At 38.9% G+C, this 27,471-nt stretch overlaps 1 protein-coding gene across 9 annotated transcripts in view; it reads right to left on the bottom strand.

Moving 5' to 3' along the window:
- The window catches only part of NAALADL2 (N-acetylated alpha-linked acidic dipeptidase like 2), a 413,787-nt gene that overhangs the window by 256,913 nt on the left and 129,403 nt on the right, over positions 1 to 27,471 (bottom strand). Inside the window, exon 1 of one of the 9 annotated variants that reach the window (XM_039713921.1) lies at positions 20,804 to 20,831. The exons of 7 other annotated variants lie outside the window; for them this stretch is intronic. The gene's annotated coding sequence lies outside the window, so the exon portion shown is untranslated. Of the gene's footprint in view, positions 1 to 2,303; positions 2,400 to 20,803; positions 20,832 to 27,471 lie in introns of those variants that run through there. One more of the 9 variants, XM_039713922.1, reaches the window with a different exon arrangement.

Raw genomic sequence — 27,471 nt, 5'->3', positions numbered from 1 at the left:
CTGCTGTAATGCAATTATTATTATCATCACCATCACTATCAGTCCAATCAATCTGACTGTGTGCTTCTAATGAGTTCATGTCTTAGGGCAGTTAATGTTCACGCTATTTTTTTGGTGGGTTTTTGTTGTTAAATAACCATTCTTTGCAGCAAATAAATTGAAAGCTTGATCAAAAAAAATAAAATAAAAATTAGCATTTAGACAGCAACTATGAAAAATCTGATTATAGCAAAACATTATCAAGAGCAGATTAACCCAGCTCATTTGGGGGGTGAATTATATTTTCTGGGTTAAGAGATATGACTTGGCCAAGAGCCAATTTCCTTATATGTTTGCTTCTTCTGTAGAAGAATAAAATAATTTCCTTGAAATAAATAAATTATACAGGAAAGATTAAATACTCTCCTACAGAGGCCACGGGTAGAAGGAATGCTTGCTATTTAAATGGCTGTTTTGGCAAAACAGAAATTAGGAAGATTTGTTTCTTGCACATTCCTGCGAAATTCATTCCAGTACCTCGCCCCACCTTCCTCTGAGAACACCAGGGACAATCCTTTATTGGCCATCAGATGCCAGAGAACTTCCAGTTTGAAAGAAGAACCCAAACTTAATTTGTTCTTGTCTGATAAAATACTCTGCTACAAAAGTCCCAGTTGTGAATAATCACCATTCAACCACATGAATCAGCCCTCTGTGTATGGATTTACAGGGATAGACTCATTGTCAGCTGCATGTTTGCAAGCTTTGCATTGAAGCCACCATTTCCAAGGCAAGATTATAAAGAAAAGTGAAGGTGAAAACTTTTTCATTATCTTAGAAGACAGCCTATTACCTATATCACTTTCTCAGATATCCATCCATCCACACCTAATGAGTCCTATGATTTAGTCAGAACACATCCATAAAGATGATTCATGGCTGCTATGCAGCCACTTGATGTTAATAGCAAAGCTGATGTCTTAAATCACAGCTGTTTCCCTATGATAGCCAAGGGGCAAGGCAATACTTTGGAAAACACAGGGAAGAATTTATTAGAGCAACTCTACAAAAGCAACGTTTAAAAGAAAAATGTAAAGCAAAACATCAGGGTCAAAAGTATTCTAACCAAAGCACTAAATAGTATCAGATGCTGTACAGTAATCTGCATATGTTAATATTGCTAAAAGATTACTATGTCTAGGCTAAAAACTTTTGCATTTAATTTTATCTGAAATAATTTCTTGTTGCTCCACTACCACAGTGACATGTAAAGCCTTAATAACATGAGCAAGTAAAGTGTCATTCTTTCCTGTGTTAGTAAGTATTTCACCACAACTGAGAAGAGTAAATTTCAACAGAACTAGGTCTGATTAATTTAAATTAAAGCCTGATTAAAGTTAAAGAGATTTGTTGATGTTTAATTATATTGATTAAGGAACAGATAAGACAGTATGTTAAGAGTACCACTACTAAGCCAGAAAGAAACACCAAATGACTCAGTGTCTCCAGTTAAATGACTTACATCCCTCATTTTTAGCTGGTTACCAAGTTCTGCAGGATCACAGAGCAGAAAGGGTTTTACAGGGCTGAGTCCTCTCTACATACACCCCAGTCACAGGCAATTTGACTCAGAAATATTTAATTTATGTAAACTGCAGACTCTGGAGCATTAAAGAATATTATAATATAGCCAGGAAGGAAGGAACACATGAGTAAATTTGGCATCACACAAAAGATGACAATTAGGCACAAGATACCAATCAGCTCTTGGAAATCTCTTAGCAGATTCATAGATAAAGCGATGTTGCAGCATCAAGCTCTGTTGAGAAATTGGTGCATTTTTAACTAGAACAAACAATCCCTGACATTTCACTTGCTTTCAGCAGGGATCCAGTTGCCTTACTCATCGCTATTAAAAACACCTAAAAGAATCCAGCAGGATTTCTGAGAAAGAGGTGAATGGGCTGTGATTGTGCAAAGCACTGTCTGGTTCCTGCCTCCATTCTTCTGGCCAGTAATTTCAACAGAAATACTCAACTCAAGTTCCCATTAACAACCAAATGGTATTTTTAACAAGGAATAAAATGACTGCCAAAAACTGGGAGAAAAAAATACAGAGACAAGAACATGATGTGCATACACCCAAGCAAAGTGGAATAATTGCATAGATTAAGTAGGTCAACTACAGGTATAGATTTCTTTTAAGATGATCCAAAAAGGTATGAGAAATTACATGTGAAGGCACGCTCCAAGAGAATTCCCTTCCCACATGCAAACAGGCTTGTCTTACTCAAATCAAGGGAGGCAAAACTGAAACCACCTACCCTAAGGAGCTCCCACTGCAAAGCAGGTCCTATTTCTCAACTTGCTCGCTGGAAAGTAGCTGTGGAATAACCGGAGAGACGGCCAAGCACATGTCCCACAACTACTTCTTCATGATCTTTTTGTCAGGTGATTTGTAACCAGGAGCCTGGATTGGATAGGAAATTACCTTCTTCACAACTGCTGCCTGGTGCTTTGCATTGTGAGGAGCTGCTGTTCAAAATACAGGAACACAGCAACTGGTGCTTTCCTCACGGGGAGCTGAAGTCTTCCGTGACTATTTAGATTTGCAATGTGATTTTCAATACAAAGCTAAGCCAGTGTATCCAAAACAAAAAGGTGAAAGAAGGTCAAGAACTGCCCTGTTAAAAACAAGCCTTCCATTTCAGGAGGAAAGAGGAGATACTTTCAAAAGGAAAAAAAAAAATCTCTGGGGAAGAAAATGCTGGTAACTCTTGGGAACCTGTGGGTCGGTTTGGTTAATGGGTTTTGGTGGAGGACGTAAGAAAACACATGAACAAACATGCAGATTTCCTCCCGTTGCTAAATGCCCATGAAGATTTTTAATTTATAGATGTTTTCAGCTACCAGGAGTCTTTTAACCCTCTCATTATTTTTTTCCTAGTTTTTAAAAAGTAATTTTAAAACAGAGAAGATGGAATGGAATCAATGAGGCTCAAGCAGGCCATCAGGAGAACCTCTCATTTCTGGAAGTGTTCAAACATTAGGTTTATAATGAGAAACTGATTCCAATCCTAAATAAATCTGAGGTTTTCCCCTTAACTACATACATGGCTCAAAAAGGAGGTGCTTCAGCACACAAGTTCAATAAAGCCCTGGAAATATGCATTTCCCAGGCACAGGAGCACTCACAGATCCCCTGACCGATGGCAGAACCCCAGGGAGGGCTCAGCACCAGTGGAACATTTTGTTACAAGCCAGCCTTAATCTGCCCTGTGAACCCCAGAGTGGGAAACACAGACTCCTGAAGGCGCCTGCCTCGGGAAAGGAATGAGAAATTCAGAGCTGGGGAAAACCTCTCCCCTCCACACTCCACTCCATCACTCACAACTCCTCTCTGAAGTGAAGCAGCCCAGAGTCAGAGGCAGCAGAAGGAACACTCCCTCCTCCCTACCTGAGAGCAGCAGCAAGGAGACATCGGGATTCCACGGGATTCCTCGTTTGAAACCCCTGCATGGCAACGCTCACACACAAACTGCTGCCACCACACGGGGTGGGAGTCTCCTGACACGCCAAACCCTGCTGGCAATCCTGGCTCAGAGCCTCCAGGTGAATGAAGAACACGATCTCACTGATAAGAATATGTATTAAACACAAAGGCACAACTTCCCGTGGCTGCTAAGTTCCCTACTCCCATCTCCACCCGAATACCAAAATCTGTGGATACTCAGAAACTGTAAATATGGTTTAGAGATCGTTACACACATTCTTACCAGCGTGAATGGCAGCATTATTATTGCAGGAGGAAAAAAGAGACTGAAACAAAACAAAGCAAACTACTGAAGAACACCCTGTCATTGTAAATTAATGGAGTTTTGGGAACATCCAGGAAAGTTCCTGAAGTTTCTTCCTCCTCTTTATAATGTCATGCTTCTAATTTACTTCATTTATATTAATAAACACTGGATTACACAACTATTAATCTAGCTGGGAACCGCACTAAAGCTCACTAAATCTGTCTCTAATTATTATGATTAATGGTGCAAAATGATCAGCTTCTCAAATTAACAACTTAAAGCAACTGGTATAGGAAAAAGGGTATTTTTCTTAGTAAACAGGTTCTTTAGTCTTTCTAGTTAATGACATCTTGAGCAGTCCATTCAGTAGTACTAGATTCTAATTCACCATTACTACCTATTTACATAGATTTGCATTGATTATGCTGCCATTATGTATTTATTTAAGATTAATTATTAAATTGCACTAAAACTCTGTCTCATTCTTAGTATAACACAGCAGAATTAGATCTTCAAGAGCCAACTGCCTTGGCCTTATTCTTTTTATCTCTGTATCCAGAGATTGTACTAGATTTCTTTTTTTTTTATTACTACTCTTACTATTCATCAATACTAATTTTCAATGGACAAGTTCTCCATTTAATAACTAAGCTTTGCAAAATAGTGTCTGACACTTCAATTAATTAAGAAATTTTTTAAAAATAACACTATAGGAATTACTGTTATTGCTGCATTCCTCCATTACTTCTGTGATTATTGCTCCAAAGTCTGTTATTTTACAGTGTTTTCTAAAGAACGTTAAAGTAATCACATCATTCAACCTCAGTTAATTAAGAGAAAGAGACTGTAAGGAGAGTCTTATCAAACCCAAAAGGAAGTATCAAGTATTTTCAGTTCTGAGATCCTTAGATTTGTGTTCCTACTCTGGCAGTTCTACCCAACCATCACTGAACACAGCTGAGCCAAAGTCAACTCACAAATACAATTAGAGAAAAGACACTGAAAATAAGAAAATAATGGTAAGCTCATCCTTTACCACCCTCAAACTAAAAAAAGCTTCTCCCACCCCTCAAAGCATCCAGTAAGGACCATGTCTACCACACTGATTTCCAAATGGGAAGACAATAAGCCCCCCAAGCACCAAGACAGTGTGAGGACTAAGAGGGAAAGAAAGCCCTTCAGTAACATTCAAATGAATGGCAGCTTCCTTTGCCATTTCAGACACACTGAAACTGTGTCTTCTTTCCTAAACAAGAACTGATAGCTCTTGCTCAGTGTATTTTCACCAGCAGTCTTTTTTTCTCCAACATCTCTCATCACTAAGGTTTTTATTTTTTTTTCCCTGTGAACTAAAAACATGAACAGCCCTGCATGGAAAATTAGGCCCTGCAGAACATAATGAGAAACTTTCCCACAGCTGCAGGGAGCCTAAGGGATTTTTCATTAAGAATTAGACTTCAAACTATACAGATATGGTCAATGCCATGGGGATGAAATGTGTGTCTCAAGAGGGGCAAAGAGAACTGATGTTTCTACTTTGTCCTTCCTCGTCACAATCCATTCTGAGGACAACTGGAATATTATTTAACAATGTGCTTCTGTTGCAAAGAACCAGCACCATGTCCATGTTTTTTATTTCTCCTGCTCTTGTCTTATGGCATTATAATGTGCAATATCATTGTGCCAGTTGGTCTTCCACTACAGGTCTCTCATTTCCACTGGGAATTTTTTGTGGGCTATGGCACATGGGAAAATTTGCAGTATTTATTCAGTAGATCCTCCTGAACCAGACAGTGACTGCATCCCTCCATAGCACTGTCCCAAGGCAGATGCCACATATTTCACAGTCCCCCCTGTTTCCCTATTTGTAGTAAATTTATATCAATTCAGAGGAGCCTTGCTCTGACAAAGGATTGAGAAGAAAATATAGAAATGCTACTTTAAAACAAGGATTGAGGAGCTAGCAGAACCTACAACACTTGATGAAGAACTTGCTCCCACTTGAAGATTCCTCTTAAAATTTTCAAATTACATGCCCAGTTTAAACAAGTTTGTGTTCATTGCTCCTGTCATCATCCCAGTTAATAACATTCATTCTTTAGCACACGTGAGCAACCAAGGCAGCAAAGATTAAAAGGGAAAGTCAATAGCTAAAACAACTGGTTTGGCAGCTGCATGGAAGGAACAGGAGCGGTTCAACCACAAAATTCTCACATGTGAGTCTGGGAATGCCCTGCAGAGGACACACCACTGGCTGCTGTGTGGGAAACCTCAGTACAAGACTGTTTCAACATGAGAGGTACATTTGAATGCTCTTCAAAGCAATTGTGAAAGCCATGCAAAAGCCACTCAGCTCTGCTTGGAAGGTTATTGGGAAATGGCAAATTACTCATCGCTGCATGGTTTTCCTTCTGTTTCTCTTCTCAAAAGGCCAGAGCTTATAACTAACCTGAAAAATCTCAAAAATACTTCTGATACCTGCAAACCTCACCAAATGCACCCTCGACACTACTGCACTGTGATCACCCCTCTGTGAAATGAAATGTGAAGACAGAAAGTGAACAAAAATTCCTTTAAGTGAAGGAATTGCACCATATCCATAACCAGAAGATAAAACTGCAATTGAAAGTAATGGGATATTGTTCTCTGCAGGTTCCTGAGTTGCAGAGGTGAGAGGGGGCATGAGGGAATGTTGCTCCCAATGCTGGAAAGCATTTACTAGAATGCTGTAATTAAGTCTCATATAACCAATTTGAATACTTTAACCCTTTCTTTTTTTCCTTGACAGATCCATTCTACTGAATATGGTTCTAACCCTTTTCCTCTGGGGAAAAAGGTAAAAAGTAAATTGCCAGTTTTACTCAGAGGTAATTGGGCTTTACTTTTTTCCTGAAACCATGGTTTCCTTCCCTTACTGTATCAGCAGAACCTGGAAGAACAATTTAATCACTTCTGTGACACTCTGACTAGTCCTTTCACTTACTTTTCCTGGACTAGGGAGAAATTCACATCACACTGAAGAGTAAAACCACCTGAATTTCATCTGCTTTCATGTCTCAACAAGAAATTTCATACAACTCTATCCATCCAAAGTAACCCTGCAAAGTCTAGAGGGTTACTGATCTATTTCTTAGCTCAGACTGAATCAGCAAGAACAGAGAGACCCACTTGAAGATACCCTAAAGACTAGAAAATTATGGATTGCTTCTGTGCATGTAAAAGATAAACATAATTTGTGATTTCCCAAGGCTTTGTGAGACACAAGCTCATAAAACACACTTGTGCCTGATGGCACCTATTATTTTGTATCACTACCACTCACCTCTCCTCTGTTTCTGTGAATTTTCATTAAGGCAAGAAGAGTCAAACATGTAAGGAGAATTTTAGTTGTAGCTGACTGGGTAAAGGGGGATATTGAGTTGCAAATATATTTGCCCCATTAAGACTATTTTACTAATGCCACCGTGAAACGACAGCAATATCAGGTACCACTTCTGAAATGACATTCTTGCTCGTGATAGCTGTTAAAAATTGTCCCCAGAGCTAAATTTTACATTAACAATTAAATTGAGGGGATATGGAACGGGAGTTTAAAGAAAAAAGCATACAAATGCTGAGAAATCCATTTAAAATAAACTTTGGAATTACTAATTTAGTCATACCAAAAGCCCCTTCTTTTTTATTTTGCAACCTCTTGTAAGGCGTTGTCCTTATTTAGGTGCCACGCTAAAAAATATTATCAAAGATGACAATGTAGCATGCAGGCATTGCTGCTGAGAGCACCAGGTTTTGATCCAACTCCTCAGCCTGTAATACAGAGAATCCAGGGAAAATACAATTTACTGCAAAGACAATGTCACACTGGGTTTTGGACCTCTGAGTGAATAGGAAATACACATCCCCATCGGATTCCCAGCACATTCCATACAGAATTCTTGCTGATTGTAAAAAGAAAACCCTGATATAAAAAAAAAAAAGTCTATAGGGTTCCAAATCAATACACTCCAACGACATAATTGCACATGTCCATGTTCTCTACAGATAAATGAAAAAGGGTCCATTTTGTTCTCACATCTGGGAGCCAATTAAGCCACATTCAAGACACTAAAAACTGCTGTGACATACAAAGTCTACAACCAACAAAACCTTGAAGACTTTGGATCCGTTCACACTGAGAAAAGTCAGTGCAAAGTTTCTTTAAAAAAAAAAATACTGTTGAATTTACATTATACAGCTGTACCACGTGACCACTGCTGAACAAAGAGACCTGACAAATTCTCAGTGCAAGCTTCAACTCTTCACAAATAGGAATTTATTTTTGAAGACAAAGTCTTATATTATTTCCTATCTTCAGCATCATATTCAGAGATTTAAAACACACGCTTTAGGTATTACAAAGTCAGGATGAAAGGAAGCAACACCAAAATAGACAAAAGCCAAACATCTGTGAAATGGACAAGGTTTGTAATTCTCCATGCAGAGAGAAAATTACAGTCCTTAAGACAGAAGTTGGTTAGATAAAGGATGCAAACAGTGAAGGATGGAAAGACCTAGTAAAGAATAAGAAATATGTCCTTGGTGGTCATAATCTGCACTTAATGAATCTGCATTCATTTGAAGTCTCACTAAAACAAGAGCCTGCTGTTCTGAGAAACTAGATTATAAAGTAATGCATTTTAAAAGAATAACAACTAATTTTTTACAACCACCTTATGGCAGGCAATAGTTTTACCTATTAGAAAAAATTGGTGAACTGAGGATCACACAGAACAAAAGTTCCTCGCAGGCATCTCCCTCTATTTATTTTATTTATCTACTTTATTTTCTCTATTTTAAGTAGCCTCCTGACTTGAAGTTAAACTGTATATTCCATGTTGAGCTGCAGGTGAAGATTATGGTCTACCCACAGTGAAGTTCATAATGTAATTTCTCACCAGTTAACGAGAAATAAACAATTTCAAAAGAGGTAAATCACTCTATTTTTAAAATAAGGTTCCCACAGACTGCTGAGATAATAGAGTAGAGTCCTGCAGCATTGTTATTGCCACACTTCCAAATCACAGGTCTTCAACTCTCTGAATAGGACACTTAAACATCCCCTATCCACCACCACAAATAGTGCATTATTGAGATTTTTTGAGGTGGTTTTGGGTTTTTTTTTTCAGAAAACAAAATACTGATTCTTTAAAAAAAGGCAAGACATTTCTGAGAAATGCATTCTAAAAAACTTGCTGAGAGCTTTCACATTCTGGAGAAGCTGCTGAAGGTTCCCATTTGAGCACTGCAGCGCTCGAGGTGGGTGCTCTCTCCCTTCACTTCCATCATCCTGTGGGAGAAAAAGGGTAGGGACTGGTGGGGAGTGAGGGAGAAACATTTCCTGAGCATCTCTAATTACAGGCACCACTATCCTCAAAGAGAGGTTTAATTGGCCTGATTCTTATTTTAGCCTTGTCAGTTGACTCATATTTAACAATTACTGAAAGACATTATGCTGTTGGTCTTGAAATTATTTTTAGGCACCATTAGAAGCCTGGCATAGGCAAAAATTCTTAATTTAATTTGTCACAAAGAGAGTAATGAAGTTACTCAAATAAGAAAGACTCCACACTGACAAAAACAGAGGGGAAAGTGAAAGCTCATCCAGTCACACACCAAAATCTCCTACAAATCTCCCACCAGTGAGATTTGCTCAGGCAGCTCAGGTTTACTGTGTCACTCCTGCAATATTTTAAGGCTACCACATATCAGCTTGGAAAGAAATTGCAAATCTGACCTAATTCCTGCTGGGTTTGGGGTGTAGAGTGCTCCTCTATATCCCTGGGTAAACACAAAACAACAGTGCCAAGCTGTAATACCAGGAACTATTTCTGGGAGAAATTATGCAGGTTTTGAAGCACCAGGTAGGGCCAGCATGGCCCAGCCACAGAGGAGATTATTTAAACATACACACACACAAAATTATCCTAAAGACAACAAACTCAACCTTCCAGAAGTAAGCTGCTCTCTAGAAGTTGTGAGTGCTAAAGAAAACCATGCACACATAAGCCTAAACATCACCTGCATGAAGATGAGAACCTCTCTCCTAATGGCTAAGAGAGGAAACTGAAGCAGAATATAAATCCAGGGAAACACAAAGCTCCACAAAGCATCCCAAAGTGCTTATCCTGACTTCACTTCAGGAAAATGCTTACTTTGAAGGAAAGCCTTTTGTGCTGCAAAATGCTGCTGTAATGGACAGTGGTGGAACTGGATGGGATAATGCTAGGAAATTCTGACTGCCTTATGCTTTGCATGGATTCAATGTACTAGCAGAAATATTTAGATTTAGTTTCTTGCCATCAATTTAAAATTAATTCTAAAATCTAGAAGCAAATTAAAAACATATTTATGCCAATGTCAGAGAAAAGCTCTATCTTTATGTCATCAGAGGATTTTTAATTGATTTTTTTTAAATTAAGCCATGCTACTTTAGTACTACAAAAGGCATCCTGAATCACTTCTTTAAAAAGTCAAACTTTCTAGTATATCACTAAGATTGTTACAAATTGCTTAAAAATGCTGCACATCCAAATTATTGATTCAATAAAAATAGCTTTCATAATAAGAATTAAAAATTTGACTTGGAGGTTGTTTTGACAGAAGAATTAAAATGAAAATACGAGTACCATAAAAAAAACAAACCTAAGAACTTGTCAGTTCTTTGTTATTCAGCACTCAGGTTCATGTTATTTTTGAGATAAAGTTCCACTGCAGATTTATAAAAACGGCTCATTTATCTTTTATCCATATATTTATGGCATTTGGTGGCAATGCAGATTATAATCTAAGTCTGGATTTCACCAGTAAATCCCTTTTCCTGAATGGTGGGGAAAATATCTCTAAAATCTGAATTTGCTATGACTAAGGGAAAGTTGGAACTGTTTCTTGATGATGAGTGAATGAAAGGCACAAGTGCACTCAGCTGGATTCAGGTCTGCACACAGTTATTCTATGGCTGATCTTATCTCCAATTAATCCTCTTAGAATAAGATTTTAGGATGTAAAAACACCACAAAGTTTTTTCAAGTGGTGTTTTACTTCCTAACAGTGATAAGACTTGGGGTTTTTTTGTAATTTTTCTGCTGCTTTCTCTATTGTTATTACCATCCTTCCTTTTATATTCTATGTTTACTTGTACCAATCAAATAATACATTTCTATTCCTTTCTTTATTGTTATTTCAGATGTTGCAGAGTGAAAAAAACCCCAAATCCTTACTTTTCTAAGCTTAAAGGTTGTCTCTTATCACGTGTGAATAAATGCAAGGGTCAAGGATACAGACAGAACAGGATCATAGAACAGTTTGGGATGGAAGGAACCCTTAGAAGTCCAGTTCAGCGGCCCCATAATCAGCCCACAAAGTGCATTTTGGTTAAGCTCTCCGAAGGAGAGTTGGAACTGCAAGCAACTAAATTCTGGTTACATTCTCCAAAAAGCAGAAGACATAGTATAGATTATTTGTGACAAGATACGTCACAGGATATTAATTTTAAAAAAAAAAAAAAAGGCAAAAACCATTAATCCCTCTAGAAAACACTCAAATTCAGGACACAATTTTGTTCAAAACAGATGAAAACACTTTCTTGGCCTTTGTTACCTTGGCATTTTCTGAAAAACTCAAATGAAATAAAAACTTCTAAATGAATTAACAGGCAAAGTTACATGAAGCTCTGAGCAAGACAAGAAAAGCCGGCAACTGCATTATACAATGTTACAATTAATCATTAGAAAGTGTAACATTTAATATCTTTCCTTTGAAGTGCAGTGGTATGGGAAAATCCCAGTGATGGAAAGCCTGGGGTAATTGCAGCGAGCAGGTGGTTCAGCCCGAGGAGCTGGAATCAGGAAGACCTTGGTATTTTCATTATTATTTTTTTGTAAGAGATCAGAAGACAATGTCTTGAGTTAACAGGATGGAACTTCAAAGTGCAGGTATGGTTGTGCTGAGGAGGAAAAAAACAGTGCAGAGAACCTCAAGGACTGCCAGCAGATCTAGCAGAGGCTGGAGCCACCAGCCAGGAGGATGCTCTTACAGGAAAGCTCTCAAGAGGCATCCAAAGACAGTGAAGCTCCAAAACACACAGTGATTAAACCAAATATTTATTTTTTTTTTACATAAATAATGCTACGTGTCTGCAAAGTGCCCAGAAGTTTTAGAATATCCGTAATGTTTTCTAAAACATGATGATGCGTGTGACTAATACGCCTCAAATATAGTTTAGATTTTGGGAACTGACTGAGAGGGATATATCCTTGAGGAATAAGTTACAGAAGACCACATGACACAGAGATTCCTTTAAACTGTCACTGAAAAAGTTACATTCCTCCAGAAGTGCAAGTTCCTGCACAAATGACAAAAGAGCTTCCAGCTAATGAGGGAAATATGACTGAAGGAGGCTTCACAATGGCTTACAGGAGATCTTTCATTAATATTTACCTCTGTGACTCAACTCTGACAACCATTATTTCCTCGGCTTCTAGGTAAAAAGGAGATTCTTTCAAATGGTATCCTGCTGTATTTGGCAGCATTACGACACTCAGGGACATGGTTTAATGTGGACTTGGCTGTGCTGGGTTAATGGCTGGACTTGATGGTTTTAGAGGCCTTTGCCAGCCTAAATGATTCTATGCTCAAAAACAAAAAAATCACACACAGGTTGTGTGTCAGAAATTAAAACAACTGATTATATGTAATTCGATATTTAATTTTCACATGTAAGGAGATGTTTTTGACAAAGAGGAAATTTTCAAGAATTTGATGATTATGGGTACTCCAGCCAACTTCTCTCTGGCAGCAGAAGGGAAGCCCATTCCCAGCAACAAGTGCCCAGTACACACATCTAAGGGGCATCATGGGGAGGATAAGGAATGTGTTCAAATATTTCATTGAATTAACTTCTCTCTGCTTGCAGGCATTTCCTTCAGCTGTACAGCTGCTAAAATTTAGAAACTAATACCAATCCTTATGAAATTTTAATTTGACTTCTGTGATGAAAGACAAAAAGTATAATTTATCGTACAACAGATGCACTTTCACACTGTGCTGTGGTCTTTTTGTTTTATCCAGGCACCCTTCAGGTAGGGAGCATTGCAATTCAGTCACCTGCTGTAGCAATACCTGGTGAAAGACAATTGCCAGAAGTGATGCTGGTGGGATTTTGGTCAAAAATTCAACTAGAGGTTGAGCAGGTGCTTCTTTTAATGCCTGTCCTCTGGGGTGCAGTGACCCAGCAGCACAGTTTCATGTGTGTAACAGCAAAAACCTCCAAAAGGATGAAGCAAAAATGCCACACACAACCCACATCAAAGGGTCAAGAAATGGATTCCAAACAGCTAATTGCTATCTGGATAAAATTTGTCCTTTAAAAAATTTTAAAATTTTTAAAATTTTTAAAATTGGAAGGATAGAGCACTAAGTCTTGCTGGTGATGCTCACCAAACCAAAAAACACAGTATTTTCTCTGGGCAGAGGGAGACTCATTTTGTTTGGACTGCTGTTGATAACAACCAGAAAAATGCTGTCAACCCACCAAAAGTTAAGCTCCAGCTGGACAATACTATATATACAATTCCTGATGGCTCAGTAAACTACAAGTGCTGTGGCCTTCACATGAGTAAGTGAAGTCCTGCAGCAGGACTGAAATGCAGTTGTATATGATTCCCAGTGTGAAATTCAAGAGAAATACCAGGACACTTGCAGGGACAAAAGGTGACAGGGAATCTTTAAAAATAAATCCAGATTTAATCCAAAGACCAACACAGCTCAAATCCACTCAAAACAATGTCAACCATAAATTTTACAATACAAAAAAAGCACAATGCAAATGAGAGAGGAGAACAGAAACCTGAAGCACTTCTCTGGTGCATGATGTACAGAGAGCATTTGCAGCACTTCAGGATACCTCTGCAAGGGGATTAGGAATTACTGTTTCATCAAGTTCCCTACTACTTCCTCTACCAACCTCTTTTGCTTCTTTATGTTGTCCCTGTAGCCATCTATCCTCACACAGCTAACACACACAGAGGCACAAAAGCCCTACAGCAGGCCAGGATGCTTTTTTCCTCATGTTGTGTATGAAAGCAGCCTTTTATTCACACTGGCATTAAAAAGCAATCCAGCATTTAGTTACTCTCTTCCCAGTCCTTTTGTCATTATAACTTCAGACATGCTGGCTGATGCTATCAGTTAAAGACCCCGTTCCCCAGGTTGTCTGTGTGCAGTTTATAAATCTGCTTTGGATTATATCGATTTACTAATTGACCAAAGCACTGGATTATACACTCTGCTGGACACTTTACACATTAAATAAAGTAATTGATAAAGACAGCATGCTCTTTGGGCTGATATTTTCTAGGATTTGATCTTTTCTAGGAATGTACATTTCAAGTCAGTCCTTGATAGCACAAAAAAATCACAGAAAATAAAAGAAACTGGGGAAAAACAGTCTTTGGAAGTTGTATTTGCTGCCGGAGGAAGGCTGGCAGAGACAGCAACAGGGGCTTGACTGGCAGCAGAGACCTGATCAATGCTCACTATCATGCAATAAATGGAAATTCATTAGGTAACACCCTCAGCAGCCCAACAGAGGAGCCTGCAGTGTTCCCCAGGAAACTGAGAAGCAAGCACCTATCCATCAAATCCCTGGAAAGAGCAGTTTATCTTCCATCCTGTTGAGTATACATCTGTTATTAATCAATAGCTGTTAGAATTTGTGTCCCCTCTCCTCCCATCTTCACACGAGCTGGCAACTTTCCTGTGACTGAAATAACCCAATTAATCTTCCAAATAGAAAGGTAACCTTTTTTTTTTTTTGACAGGCAGATGTTTGACAATTGATCTGAATGAAGTGAGGAAAAAGGAGAAGGAGCAAATACAAAATAAAAAGTACATGTGATATCACAATTCAGTGCTGTAAATAGTTCATTGCTCCACCTGCTGTTGGGCTCCTTTTCCTCTGCAAATAGAACGTTCTCCATGGCTAATGCCAAACAAAAAAACATTGTACCCACAAAGAGCCTCACCACACGAATCCATGTCATTAAAAAGGACTAAATGGACTAAAAATGCACAAATCCAAAGACAAGTCAGAAGGAGATAGAACACTGATTTATGTCTTGTGCCTTTTTCATTGGGATGTAGAAATATAAAAGACAAATGAGCAAGGGTTGCCTCATGGGCTTAGATTCGTCTTTGAAGGAGATCTCTATTGTCCAGAGAACAATAAAAAAATAATGCTACAAAAGAACACATTCTACAACACAACTATTTCTTACCTGTATTTAAACAGTGATTGCTATTCCTACCAGAAGGCCACATTCAGTTAACTCTTAAACATTTTGTAAAGGAAAACCAAAACCAGTCTGACCTTCTTTCCCTCTAAGCCCTTTAAATCCTGTTTTGCAGCCCCTGTGTTCAGCTGACCCCTAACTGTGTCCCCAGGTGGGCCCTGCTGGGATCAGCACACTCAGACAATGCCTGATCTCAGCTTTCACCTGCACGGGGGTTTGAACAGCCTAGTGGAAGGAGTGCCTGCCCATGGCAGGGGGCTGGAGTAAGGTGATCTTTAAGCTCTTTTCCAACCCAAACCATTCTGTGTGACCCAGTGCCAAGGACCACAGCAGAAAGAGGGAAGGGATCTGAGTCCCCAGGCAGGTGCTGTTCTCACCTGGTACTCACAGTACCACCCAGCTCAGGATGCTCCCTCCAATCCATCAGCCAATTATCCTCCTGAAGCACTCTCAGAGATCAAACACATTCAATTCCTGTGGCCAGAGGTGTGGGTTTAAGGGAGCAAGAGCATTAATTTCAGTAGTCAAATTACATGTTCCACTGCAGCTAATGAAATCTGCATTTCATTACCTTTTCTCTAGGCCACCCATAAGTGAATGTTTAACTGGAAAAGAGCTATGACTCAGGTTGGGGCACAAAGGTATTAATATAAATAGGTGATGTATTGTGAGATGCACTGCAAAACTGCTTATGAATATAATGGCTCCGCCACTGACAACTGTTAAACAGTGGAAGGTCAAAGGGGCTTCTCTGAATTTTGAGCAGTAAGATCCTGAACTTAGGAAAGCATTTCAAATAATAACACATCATTTTCTCCTACTTTAAACTATCCACAGGAATGTTTCTTAAAAAAAGCTATTCCCCTTTGTACAGCCGTGTTGTTTATGAAATGTGTGAGCTGGGTATCCTAACAGCAATAGTCTCTGCCCATCACATCTGCTGGACTTCTACTATCAACCAAAACCTCTCTGAGCTTCGTACCTATCCCACACTATCAGCAATACACTGACATTAACACAAGCAGCACCACAGTTGCATCTTAAATCCGTCATCCCTGACTCCCCAAAGGCCTTGCAGTCCTGCCCTGCTCTACATTTAGCTCTGTGCTTTCAGCTTTCCAGCCAGTGATTCAGAGGTATGAGCACAGCTTTAAAATCCCAGGACTGTAAGCAAATAAAAGCCCCGTAAGACAGCAGGTTCATGACCCTTAGATCTACAGTACCTCAGCTTTTGGCCTTTTAGTCTGGGTTTGATTCTAATCTCAGCCCCACACTCCACATATTTGCATCGCAAATCTTCAACACGTGCCCACAATAACAATCACTCTGCAGGAGCTTATTCTCAAACACTCCACTCCAGCATTCAAAGCACATGCCCACCTGAATCCAGCTTCAGATTCCAGTTCATGAGGTGTGGTAAACAAAGCAAAGGCTTGTTTGCAAACACTTAACATCTTCTGGACAAGGATTTCAGTTATGTCATTTATTATTAGCACAAGTTATTTGGCTGTTTTTAAATATATATTAGCAGTTTATCTCCGACTGAGAATACCAGCCTGTAAATAATTCAGCACTGCCAAATTATTCCCATAAACTGATTATTCCAAGGAATGCATTGTACTTACTAATATCACTCCAGAAACAGAATTGCTTTTAATGCCTCCCAACTCCCTTATGAAGAGAGAAGGAGTTTATGCATTTTAATCTAAAACTAACTAGCAGCCAATTTAGACATCAAGGGCATCCCTTTTTTAGTACATTATATTCAAGCACAAATTCAACTTTCCCCATGCTTCAACCTTTCAAAAATACTATGGGTCCATCTAAAACTTTTTGTTAGAAAACATCTAACATAGCTACGTGTGAAATGACACAGTTACTGTTAAATCCTCTGAAATCCTGCCCACCGCCCATATTAGAAAGAAGTTTTTCCTTCAGTATTATGCTCTTATTTGTAAGAGCCACACAAAATATCACACTGCTTTTCTATACATCAGAAAGAAAACTTCACTTTCCCATTGTAAGAAAGTTTCCTCACATTAGAGGTGTATTTCAGTGACATATCCAGTATTCAGCCAGCTCAATACCCTGGACAAATGCATTAAGATCCATTGTACACTTATCACTGCATCAAAACCCTTGTAACTATAATTACTGTTATGAATTTCAGAAACAGAAATAATAGGCTGAGGGTTCTTTTTCCCCAGAATTTGTTCCATTTGATAGCAACACAAAATTGCCTGTTGAATTTATTTTTATCGTTTGTCAAAACCAGCCACGATTGTCTTTGTGATTAAAATCCACAACTGGTCTGAATTATCTTAGAAACTATATTTTTTTCTGTTTGTCACTATGATTATCATGTCTGTGGTTACGAGGAGTTTTTTATTTCCCTTTTCTTTTACTTTCTACATGCAAAAAATCTGCCTGATCCAAAGAATGTCAAAGACTTGAGAAGTTGAGACGCTCTACATGGGAAAACCAAACCAGACAGAGATCCAACACCTTGCTGCAGTTTTAGGAACTGCACACACAAGGAGGGATACACACCTCTGTCACACTTTCTCCTCACTAGGGCAGCCCCTTGTCATCAGGCATGGAAAAAATTCCCTGTTCCATCCATCCTACACCCACATATTTTATATTTATCACCGCAGTATAAGATCTTTCTGTCACACTTTCAGTGGTGGTGGGTTTGTTCCACCTGTTTTATTTGCTTGATCCAACAGAGTAGATGAAAATCAGAGTAATAGTTTTAGTTATCACGTCTAAACTCCAATGTTTGGTCAACTCCTTCACTTCTCCCACTGACAGATTGCAAACAGACTTGAGAGCTGAAAAGAAAAAAAAGAAAAAAAAAGGAAAATCTTATTTTAATCCAGTTCTTCTGAACAAAATTAGCTGTCCAGAGAGGGGATTTTTTTTTAAATGGGTAAAATCATCCATTTTGTTTAATAGGTCAAAAGTGAAGTATATGGATAGGCCCCAAATTTGTTTTAGATTGACAGCTATTAGTAGTCTGGATATTCCTGGCAGAGGCCAAGAACAAGAACACTTTTTTCAATAAATATTTGAGATTTCTGCTGAGAAATAATCACCATTCATCCAAAAGGTGGCAGAACTTCTGCACGTGTCAGTGTTTGCCATGAACTGACACCATTCATACTCTCAAGAGACCTTGCTGGAATAACTAAAGCTCATGGTAATTAAGAGATCTCCAGAAAGAAACTGAGAAATTCTGAACAGCAAAACAACTGGGGGAAGCAGGGACTGCATAGAAAGAAAACCATCACTGTTGAGGGAGGCCTAGAGAGGAGAAATCAATGTTCTCACTAAAGAGTGAGAAGAGGGATGTCATGAAAGTAAATTCTCCAGATAAATGTGTTTTAAAAGAGAGAGCAAACAATAATATATTTATAAAGATGCATATTTTATGACTACGTTTATCTCCCCACTCTGATACTGCTTTTTGGAAGTGTGTGCTACAAAGCACAGGACGTGCAATTTTGAAGTGCACAAAATTAGCTTGTACTACCTAAAAAACCCAAAACATAAGAGATGCAGGATACTGGGTTTTGTTCCTTTATCTGCCTGTATTTTTAATAGTGTCCAAATCCCTGCACTCTAAGGGAAAGCTTTCAGCATCTCCTCTCCTCACTTTTGGGAAAGTGAGGATGAAAAATGATGAGGTTGCATGAGGACCCACACTAATAATTAGTTCTTCTTCTATGATCTCAAATCTCACTGTAAAAAGCAATTCTGACTGCAAGTAGCTTGAAGAGGGACAGAAAGTTAGTTAGGTGAAGTGGAAAACACCCTGGGAAACGATGCCAGCAATGTCAGACCAATGTAATTGTAGCTTTTATAAAATCTTTAAGAATCCCCTGGTACAATTCCGAGTACAGGTGGCTGGATTTGAAAGTGTCTCCAAAATGAGATTCTGGTAATCACTGAGCTAGAAGGAATGAAATAGAGGAGATTTCTGAGCTGGGACAAATAGATTTCATTCATCTGGACAGTCTATACCTAAAGACCAAATAATTCTGTATAAAATGCTACCTGCCTAATTCTAAAATGTATTTCTTCCTGTCTATGGAGTTGCACTCTGCAGAACATTTTAGATACTGTGTGCAGACCAGCAAACCCAAACTCCATGTACTGCTGTCTATGCCTCATTTCCAAATTTAAAGTTCATTTTTATTTATTCCAACCTCCTGAACTGATTAGGCAGACTCAACAAGTAACATCCTACAGAAAAATAGTCTTATTTTGAAGGTTAATTTACACAATTAAACACAAAACCTAATAGTCAAAATCTCCACATGCTGAAAAAATCACTCATTAAAATTATTTAAGTAAGAGCAATTGCAGAATTTTCCATGTAGGGGGAAAAAAACCACAAAAACAAACAACAGAAACCCAAAAAACCACCAACCAACTAGAAAGCCCCTAGAAAATTAGCAGCTGCATTTGTGTTTCCAACTGGGAATCAAAACTGTAACAACCCAAATAAAATCCTTCAACTGGTTACTCATGGCTAATTGGTAAATACCATTATGGACTTAAAATGAAGTAACTCTGTACTACTTTTTTTATTCTTTTTTTTTTTAACTGTGAATCTGACCCATTGCTGTGTCTGATCTACCAAGTAAAGACATTTTCTATTTAGCTGGGCTAAATCTAAGCCAAAAGAGGTGCAGCCCTACAGGTATGTACTGGCATTACTTTCACATGCAAAAGTTGCTTCACGTGACAAACCACGGGCTGTGTTTGGTGCTGGAGCTGCAGCTTACTCAAAACTTCTGGTAGTGGGAGGAAAGTACCAAACACCAGGAAGTAAAGGGTAATGAAATTAATATATATATATATATATTTATTTTTTTTTTAGCCCAGAAATGGATGCTCAGAAATATGGGTACATAAAATCATTGATATCTAGACACACCTGGCCAGTTTGACACTGTCCTGGGAAAATAATCCCTGCTATGAATGGCAATGAGGACAATCATCTTTATTGTTAAAGGATTTGGAGCCATGAAGGTATCTGCTATTCTTACTGCTCTCATTTTTAGTCTTTAGCCTCTAGTATGCCAGAAATTCAGCAAGCTTCTCCTCCCAAATAAAATCTTATCTACCTCTCTGTAGATGCAGGCCACATTTTGACCGGAGTCCCAAGCCATCACTCTTTAAAATAATCACATAACAGCATCAGGCTTTCACTCTGCAAAATTTATGCTTCAAACCTTTTCAAAACATGCCCAAGTGGTCACCAGCAGTTGGCAGAGATAGCTGGTTAAATCCAGAAAGCAGCTGCCAGGCTGTGAGGTCCAGCAGAGGGAATTGCACACAGCTCAGCTGCTGTGTGAGTACAGGATGTGCTGGGGTGGGATTGCTCAGCCTTCAAAGGGACCAACTCTATTTCTGTTTTAGGAGTGCACTGGATCAAGAAGCACCTCCAGGGCAAGCTGAAAAGGAGCACAGGCCATGCCTGATGCAGGCTCAGAGCAGCAGGTGTGGGAGCACGTGGGGTGCATCCCTTGGAGCAGCATCACTGCAGAGCTCTCCCTGGAGCCAGCATGGCAGCTGCCAAACGCACCCATTCCATCACTCCAGAGGAGACAAAGCAAACAGCCCTCATCCCCACACACCAGGCAGGCTCATCCCTGCTCACAGGCCCTTTGAAGGCTCAGCACCAACCTCTGCTTCCCAGGGAGGGGACAGGAGTAGGAGCACTACAGGATCCTCCTCATCTTCATCATCATCATGATGCCTTGGCTTCCCTGGCCAGTCCGAAGAGGTTAAACTCAGTAGCTGAGGGCTGCTCCAAGCTACCTATTGACAATTTACAGATGTTTTGCTCACCTAATTTGTTCCACTATTCAGAAAAGCATGCAGTTACCTTAGCAACTACTACATTATATTTTATCTCCAAGCTGCAGAGCTTTCTCTTCCCTAAAAACAAACCCCACAAGTCTACTCATACCGCATGTAGCCTTTGATATTAGTCCTAGCCATTTCAGGAAACAAAAACAGGCACAAGTGTAATGAAAATAATAGTCTCACTTATAAAATGTATTTAAGTTTTCTATTTATAAACAGATTTTCTTTGTAGATTTGTTTTATTTGACTCTTTTGTGTGTTTGCTATTTTTCTATGGGTTACAATTTGCACAAAGGAAATTAAGAGGACATGGAGGAAGATCTATTCTGATTTAAGGAGTGAGCTGGAATCCTGGGAGAAGACACATTAAAGAATCAGAAAATTGCTGCAGGAAGAAATAAATGCCTTTAGGCCACTGACTTCTAAGTGTCTTTACTGAATGGACATCTAGAATGAAAACACATCTATTTTTATATGACGAACCAACAGAAAGTGAAAGACATATTTCTCTATGAACATATCTAAAAGAAAGAATAATTACACTTGGAAAATATTCACAGTTGGTTATGCACCAGCATTGCTCCTGGGCACCACAGCTTCCTGCAACACGTGAATTTGAATTCCAGTGAAACAAATTTGTTTTGAGAGGCATGTTGTCATCATGTCATATGAAATGAAGTGGAGACACGTACACAAACACTGAGTAACCTGGGACTTTCACACTGCCTGCTGCCAGATGAACCAGCCTTGGATCTACATGTGACTTCCACTTCTTGAAATGTTCCTGTGCTGCTGCCCAACACTGCATTGCACAGGCAGGAGGGGAGGGAAATTAGAAGGAATATATTTTGGGGATATAATTTTGATTTATTTAAATCAACAAAAAAGAGCAGACTGCTTTTTCTCACAGCTGTAAAAAATTATTAAGGTTTTCTTTCAGGGATAACTAAAGTTCGTGAATTTGTTAAGTCTTCTGGTTTCAGCAAGTGATTTAAATCCACAGATCGTTGCTTAGACTCAATTTCTAATATATTATTTTAACTACCTTTGACGTTAGGAACAATCTTAAATACTGTCTTGAGTTCATACCTTAATAAAATAACTTCTGCAAAGGTCTTGTACAACAGTGTGTGATAACCTTTTATAGCTGTGACAGGATGTTTGATTTCCAGCTCCCTGCTCTACAGTGCCCATTTGTGCATATTTGAATACACCAGAGAATGGAGCTTCTGCTTTCTGCAAAAGTTGGATACCTTTCAAAGGTTAATTTTCCCATTAAAGATAGATAAAATAAAAAGCAGCTGGACAAAGAATCTTTCTGGTCTTTCTTTTTCACAGGAAGTTATTTTTTTAATCAAAAAGGCACAGTACCTTTACAAAGTGATAAAACTTTGTGGGAAGCCTCACTACCAAGTTCAATCCAAACTGACAATTTTAATTGCAGTTAATTAAAGTGTTGGTGGGAAAGTAATCTAGCATCCAATCAGTTATTAGTAATTAATCTTCCTGCAAATCTCACTGATGATGGGTCTGGGCACTTAAGCTCTGAGTGGCTTTCCAGTTCACTGACCCTACAAGTTTTCTCCTGCCAGTTCAGTTTTCTCCCCTGTACAGCAAATTCAGGCCATTTGACAGTTTTGTTTTTCTTTATTACCCTTAAAAATCCTTGGATAGGCCCAGTGACTCTGAGTCTGTGGCCACCAGGTTGCCAACACCTCTGCCAGCTCTAAGTCACTGCCTCATTTCAGCTGCCCCCCTCTCTGCTCTCTCCAGCTGAAGCTCAGCAGGACTCTGCTTTGAACCTGCTCCTTCTGCAGTGCTGGAGGAATTCTCTGAGGCTGAGTCCCTGATTACCTCCCCAGCTCAGCACGTGGGGCTTCCCAAAGCCCACTGACTATTTCTGAAACCACAGCGACTCTTGAATCAGGGTATATAGATGTATATATTTATTTTTTTTTTTTAATGACAGATACAACTGTGACCTTTCCATTTAACACTTGCCTTCCTATACCCACCATCCTGCTCTGCCCTGAACACCACGATTCACTCTGATCAGAGATTTTAGAGGAAGACACTGAATTCCTGTCTGCTGGGTGTCTATTAAAAATTGTTACACACTTTGTATCATCCCCTAATTTAGTCTTGAAATATTGAGAGGATTTTACTGCTTACTGTTACCATGTGCAATGCTCTACCCCTAGCACAGATGTAAAATAACTAACTATACAGAGCACTAATACCACTATGTCAGTATCACTTCCTCCTTCACCTACATCCCTTTCAGCAAGGGAGATGCAGAATGAAATGTTACCAACAGGTAAGGCTTTATAAATGTACTCAGTTACTTGCTACATTAACATTTATTTAACTTAGTGAATAATTTGATGCAGTTAAAAGGCACCAGGAAACCACAGTAATGCCAACACAGCATTAAAATGCCTCAGTACTTGCTGCATCCTTTCTCTTACACCACTCAGCAGACAGAGCAAAGCTCCCCTCCTCGAGCTCTGCAAAGAAGTGCCACAGCTTTGATCAGTGACATTGAAATTGCCACCACATTCCAGTTCAGTGTGGATGAGTTTCAATGTTGTGGGGAAAGACTCACAATGTGTGCAACAACAGCTTGTCTAGGCTGCACACAGGCACAACCAGCACATGTGAAATGAGTTACAGAAATTATATGAATTAATAGACTACTGTAATTTATGCCACTCGTTCTCTCGGCATAATGCAGCACCATGCCAGCCATTAAAATTCATAAAAACAATTCATTGCTTTTTAATTTTTACATATTTATGAGCACTCATTTGAAATGAAAATTATTTGCTTATTGACACTTTCTTCCATCTTGACAAAAAAAAAGTACAATTTTGAACATTGAAGCCTAATGACTTCAATATGTTTTGCAGATATTAATCATACTTGGAATGCCACAAAAATGAAGAGACATTTATCCAAATCCAAAATACACCAATCAAGTAATTAAGACACCTAATCCAAAGCCAATAAACAATATTCCAAGCAGCAAGTGCAGTAATGTAATTATAGCTGTTATAGGCACCTTTGCCTATTAAGTATATTTGAACAACAAAATGAAAAAATTAATGGCAACCTCAGCTGCTAATATAAACAGAAACAATTTCCATTTTAAAAGAAAGCAGATGTATTTTCTTAGGTTAAAATGCACAAAGCATTTCCTCTATATGAGATGGTAGACATGAGACTGTTTAGTGAATTAGCACACAACTTAAAATGACTTAACTTTACAAACCACTTCATCAGAGAGAGGGAAAATCCTCCCTCTGTCTTACTAAATAAACATGAAGTTGCAACATAAAAATTGTGAGGGACATGAAAGGCACAGGAGCACCCTGACAGGGTAAATAATTTTTTTTGCATATTAACATTTATCTAAATTATATAAATTAACATTTATCTAAATTATCAGCATAGTTCCTTGATAACTTTTCTGTTCTTCATTACATGGTTATAACAAGAAGAAATAGATTCTGAGACTGCAGCTTTGAAGACACACTGACCCTCACCCTGTTTTCTGGGGGAGAGGGGAGAAAAAGGGAAAGAAAATAGGAGGCACTAACAGCCACCTGGAATAGAAAAGCAGCATTTTTCTCAGCACTTCTCCTCTACCCACCAGTTTGTACCACACATGCCTGGTTCTGCTCCAAGTACACACTCAGCTGGAAGCCCAGCTCAGCATTGCTGTGGTGGCACATGGATTTTAAGCAGATTTTGCACATATTTTAAGTAAGGGTTCTAAAATGTGCTATCATATAAACCCAGATAGGTAAAGTTTTCAAAATAAAGCAGATGATAAAACTTCACTGAATGTCTGACAAAATGTTGACATTCCCACACTCAAAATTTGTGAAGCACTTGGGAGTTTCCGTACCTACTACAGAGCTAGAAAAAGAACCTGACAACAACAAAAGCAAACAATTTTTATTCATTTTACTGTCTTGATATCAGTACATATATTGTCAAATTGGGTCTGGAATCTTAAACTCTGATCAATGACTTTCAAAAAGTTTTCTACATAAGAAATAGTTTAATGCCAAGTAGTAAAACATGTACTTAAAAGGAGTTTTAGACGAAAAGTTAGCACTAGGATTGTCAGGAGAATATATCTCTATTTCTAGAGTGATTGTGCATATTTCCCTTTGCTTTGAGAAAAAGAGGATCATTAACATTTAAATTGACGTAAATGAGACCAATTTCTACTCTGAAGGGTCTGCAAAGCAGGAAACATGATCCAGCATCCAGCAAACCAGCAAATCAAGTCTGTTATCAGCACCTCTTGAATAAAACTCTGTGTAATGTTGTGTACCCAGCACGCAACACTTTTCTCAAGAGAGGCACAGCCCACATTGACCTTTGAACAGGTAGGTGTTAGAATAAAAACAGCCCTGAGATCCTAGGGTTTGTAGTAACTTTACACTTACAAGGTGTATGTCAGCCCTGGCTGTGTTTTAAGAGGCTTAGTAGATCCCTGCATTTGTTAAAAATAACCCAGAGCAGTTCACTCCTTACAGTACTTACAGAACCTGAAATAATCTTGAACCTGACACGAAGCACAACTCAAGAGGAAAAACTGGAGGAGGGTGAAAAAAGGGTTTTCATTTTCACAGACTCGCTGGGTTTCAATCCAGCCACAAATGTGCAACATCCTGGGAATCCGAGGAGCGTGGGATCCTGCAGGGACACGTGGAGCAGAGCTCCAGGGCCCTGATGCATTACTAATGCGACAACAGATCACTGACATCCCTGTTAGGATCCAGATGTGCCACCTGAGGCTCAGATTTAGAAAAAAAACCCTCTCAATCATGCACCTGTCCTTCCCACAGACAGGTGCCACTGGGCTGCAGCTCAGTGGAGCTGCAGCACTTTAATATATGGTGTCACATTAGCTCTGAGCTGTAACTGCAAGTCGAGTCCCTGTGGAATAATCTCTTCTGTGAGCACTTTCAGAAGTGCCTTGGGTAGGATTAGCTTTTGTCTCTGAACAGGGAAAGAAAAAAAAATATTTTGCCTGGGAAAGGAACTGTATAATACTATTTTGTTTGTTATTCCTGCTTTTAGAATCTTCCCATTTGTAATTTACACTTTTATCAAAACATGCAATATAAAAGTTGAATGCCAGCTGCAGCCAGGTTCATAATGAAGAACACTTCAGAGCCCTAATGAGTGTTTAACACTCCCGTAATGCAGGCAGTGTACAACAATCATCTCTACAATCAGGTTATGAAGCTTCTTGGACAAAGTCTCCTCTCTTCCCTCCCTCCAACACAACAAACAGCCAGGCTGGCTCAAAAGTTAGGAAGGAAAGGACATACCAACATTCCTACCAGACAGATTTAAAAAACATATTTCCAACTTCAAATAGTGCTCGGGATCTGCTAGAAAAAAATAGAAAAAATACTGAAGAGTAAGAATGCAATATGCTTTCATAATTCTTACACCCTGATATTGCCAAGAGCAAGACTAAACTGTAAGAAATAATGACAAGCTAAGGCTTTGTCATTTGTGTGATATGTGCAACAATGGAAATAGCAAAGGAGTCATTTTTCATTCTATTGTCTAACACTTGGTTAAGAGGGTAAAACCACATGGGTGAAAACATTCAAATTTCTTTGTTCACTGGTGGTGTGGCAGCCAAAGAGATCTGCACAGGCCTGGATGGGGATGGAGGGAAGTGTTCAGAGCCACGCTGGTGCAGCCTGGTCTGGGGCAAAGTGTGGGATGAGCTTTAAGGTCCCTTCCAACCCAAACCTGCCCATGGTCCATAATCATTTGAATGCTGCAAACTCTTCTCCCCCGATTCAATTTTGGGAAATAAACCAGCCAAATAAGGATTAGCAGCTCTTAATATTTTTTTCTTATAGCATTGAACTTGGAAACTTCAGACTGTTCCCAATATTTATAGTTCACCATGTTCCACAGCTGTAAGAGCCCAACTGGACAGCAAATACCATGCAATCACACAGAGACATTACTTATCATCAAATTTTCTTCTCTTTCCTCCACATTAATTAAGCCTTTCATTCTTTATCACAAATGCATAGAGAGGACAGGAATCCTTACTGAAGAAGAAAACATTTTATTGTTGCTTCTTTCAGAATTTTAATTCTCTTTTCCAAGATTAATGACCAATTATTGTCTTAAATTTGGGTTTAATTACTGTATTGGATGAAGACTGAATCAGCCCTCTAACTTCTGTGCAGTCTCTGGGCTTCTACCAAAAAAATCGAATCATTTTAACACAACTTATTTAGTATTTTAATGCATGAACCATTATTAATCATAGAATCATGGAACTGCAGAATGGTTTGGGTTGAAAGGAATGTAATGCCCATCTAGTTCCAACCCCCTGCCATGGTGGGGACACCTTCCCCTGGACCAGGTTTTTGGCAATATAAGCACAGGGAGGAAGTTAAGAATACAGCATTTCACCACTGATCTTTTGTCTA

The sequence above is a fragment of the Passer montanus genome, unplaced genomic scaffold, assembly GCF_014805655.1.
Source record: "Passer montanus isolate IOZ18808 unplaced genomic scaffold, ASM1480565v1 scaffold29, whole genome shotgun sequence".
In the NCBI taxonomy this organism is placed as follows: Eukaryota; Metazoa; Chordata; class Aves; order Passeriformes; family Passeridae; genus Passer; species Passer montanus.
Note: the sequence above shows the minus strand (reverse complement) of the source record. Positions and strands in the feature narration are given on the sequence as shown.